Genomic DNA, 3,539 nt, shown 5'->3' with positions numbered 1-3,539 from the left:
GGTCTGTTGCTACATGGAAGAAGAGTGAAGGGTCAGGTAGACATTTGTGCCAGTAAGACCTCATTTATGAAATTTTAAGCTGCAGAAGTTTAGAAGTAGCTCTTAAGCAAGGCTTATTTTGAATCCATTAGCTCCACAAAGCTAACTCAGTTGATAAATAAGTACTTGAAAAGCCATCACCTTTGGATCTAGCTATAAAGGCTTCAAAGTATGATCAAATTTAATTGAAAAAGACTTAAAATAGTCATTGACAAAAAAAAATTGCAAATGTGAGCAATCGACCAAACAATGTAAGTTTTCCAATATACACAGAATTTTAGAGAATTAAGATCAATAGCATTTTGGGAACAATAAGTTTTCCTGGTTACAAACAGTCAACCAAGGATATATGCCTTTATAAAGACTGCATCATTAACTATGTAAATTTACAGGATATGACATGCTTCAGCAGCACGTTTACCCAAATTACAACAATATAGAAATTAACATGGCACTTGTACAAGGATGATATGAAAATTTGTGAAGTATGCCATATTTTTCATTCTTCAGATGCAAGAAATGAAAAACAGTTATTAAAAATGGTTACAAAAATAAAAATGTAACAATACATGTAATTAATTGAACTAAAAGTTAGTTTGACATCAGTGTATTAAATCCTCACCTTAGAAAGGCCTTTACATAGCATAATCTTTACAAAACGTTTGAAATTAGATAACATTGTCATTTTATTCCAAAGAAATAACATACTATAAGGACCTAGGAAAAAAAGGAATGTTAAACTGTTTCTATATGGAATGCTATCTGAAATAACACATTTAAAAATGAACCTATATATTATAAAACAATGTAGAATTCAAACTATTATATCTAGGAGAGAATGAAATAGATTATGTATATTATACAAACAAAATACAGATTAGATTAAAATATACTTTTTTCAGACAAAAACCAGAAATATCTTCAGTTTCTGTACTACTCATTTCAACAGATAAGTTAAAATGATTTCTGATTTAAAAACCACAAACTCTGCAGAAATCATTATAGATGTATACAAACAAATCTTGAATACATTTTGACATCAAAGTCAGGCAATTCACTTGAAGAATACCATGGAGTCCATGAATTTTTAAAGTAAGATATTGCTGCTGTTTGTATGGTGAAAATATTTTGTACGGACACAAGGATGGATTGGCATTTTTGAAATTTAAGAAACTTAACCAAACCATTATAACTTAGGAGAACAATTTTTACAGCTTTCCACAACTCCAAAAACGTAGTGATACATATTTATCCTTTTGGCAATATCAAATGCAGTTTCTTCAAAGTTCTTCAGACCTGGTTTGATAATTTGATAATATTAAATAGTAGGAGTTCCAGCATATTTTTGCTATTTCTATTCCAAACAGCAAGATGCAAGGGGGTCAAGAGGACTTTAGTTTGGGCATTGCGATATGCATCATGATGAACTAAGAAAGAATCCAGTCTGGTATTATTCCACATATAAGCACTGTGTAGGGATGTCCAGCAATTCACAGTTATTGCATGAATATCTGCCTTGAGCCACCAACTCATGGATAATATCTAAGTGTCCACTGTAGGATTCCCGATGAAGAGAGGTATATTCATCATCATTCCTAGTATTCACATGAGTGGCCTTTTTGGAAAGTAGTCTCTGTACTGTAGTAAGCTGATTATTTTCAGCAGCCCATAGAATAATTTGCTTGAATACTTCTCCATTTTTTCTGCGAATGATATCATTCCTCACTTTTTCATCTTGTGCTTTGTCTTCATCAGAATTGCCTAAGCAGAGACATGGAGTACCAGTGGGAATCAGGTGCACATATATTCCCCAATAGTTCACGTTGGTTGAACTGCTCAGAAAAATCCAGTGAATATTCTACATCTGTTATTTCACCATGATTTTTTTTCTCTTTTTCCATTTTTACTATTCGAAATTATTCTAACTCTAGAGTAGAGAATTGATAGAGAGCAGAGGAAAGGTTTTCCTCCATATAGAAAGGTACAGACTGAAAATGAGGACCAGTGGTGTCTTCATGTGCAGCTTATTCTAGGAACGAGAAAATATGAAATAATGCCTTCTATGTAAATGATTTGGGAAATGGCAGCGCAAAAAGTGAAATGATGCAACCAAAAATATAAAAGCAAAATAAATTAGGATAATTATGGAGCAGTCATATTATCTATGAGAACCATGAAAGGGAGAGAGGAAGAAAGAGACAGATGTGCAATGACCTAGCTAGCCACAAAATCCATGCCTCGGATCAATTTATAGATCAAACAATTTTATTTTTTAAAAGAGATGGAAATAGAATTTATGTATTTATTTGAAATTAGTAAATACATTTTTAATAGCTTACATAAAGAGACATAGCTTTGACCAAATTACAGACAAGAATCTAAATCCCTGATAATTCTAGTAACAGAACTGACTGAAATCAGTTGAATATCACTTTTCTTGTATAGTGAAGGAATAGGTCCAGTCTAGGAAAGCAGCTAGAGAAGGCAGATTGATTGTATCTGGAACAAAACTTTGTGGAAAATGGTATCAAGGATTAATTACTGGTGATCCACTTGCACTGGTAGTGTGAATCTGAAATATTGCTTGCTGATTATGAACTATTGCTTTAATCATTGTATGTTCCAAGAAGAAAAGGTGATTTAATTGATAGCAAAGGATTAGTAATACACTTTGACTTCTCATTAAGCACCTTCAACCATCAAAATCACATGAAGACAATAGACAGGCCTACTTTTTTAGATGAAAACAGGTGTCTTTAAAAATAAGGTAATTAAGTATTCCTACAAAAGACTTTTTTTTACTACTGTGTTATACAGTTTTTTTCTAATGTTGGGTAACAAATAATGGATCTATTAGAAAACTCTTAAAGCTCATATGTTCAATAGTGAGTTTTCTTATATTATATCATGGTATTTTTGTTCATGGTTTTAAGAAGAAATTTACTAGCTTAAATTTCTGACAGGACAATATCATCACTGTACAACTTGCTTCTATACTCTAAGTTTTAAATTACTATCTAAGTATGTGCATTAGATAGCTATAGAGGAAAATCTAGAAGCCACACTGGTGGCTCATGTGTTTATCCTAGCTAATCAGAAAGATGAAATCTGAGGATTGTGGTTTGAAACCAGACCAAGCAAAAAAAATTCCAATAGATTCTGATTTGAAAGTAACCAGCAAAAGCTAGAAATGGAGCTGTGCGACAAGCAGTAAAATTCTAGGCTTGAGAAAACTAAAACAAAAAAACAACAAATTCTGGGACAGAAACAGGCCCTGAATTCAAGGCTAGTATTAGCACAAAACAAATGAATTAATTAATTAATTAAAATAAATTAAGTGGTCACATGTGGCGAGGCAAGTAAAATGTAACACCCATGATGACTGGATTGTGTATTCTTTTGTAATAAGGCAAATTAACGTTTGTCCAAATCACTAATATTTTATTTGTACTTTTTGTACTAAACCCTGAATTTAGCATGCATATATATGTGTGTACATG

The 3,539-nt window shown here is 32.1% G+C and overlaps 1 pseudogene; it reads left to right on the top strand.

Annotated features, from left to right (window-relative positions):
* The first annotated feature begins 439 nt into the window (after positions 1 to 439).
* Positions 440 to 539, top strand: LOC122098001 (annotated as a pseudogene).
* Positions 540 to 3,539: the final 3,000 nt, after the last annotated feature.

The sequence above is a fragment of the Dipodomys spectabilis genome, unplaced genomic scaffold, assembly GCF_019054845.1.
Source record: "Dipodomys spectabilis isolate Male_0828 unplaced genomic scaffold, ASM1905484v1 ptg000449l, whole genome shotgun sequence".
Taxonomy (NCBI): Eukaryota; Metazoa; Chordata; class Mammalia; order Rodentia; family Heteromyidae; genus Dipodomys; species Dipodomys spectabilis.
This window is presented reverse-complemented; position numbering and strand designations above follow the sequence as displayed.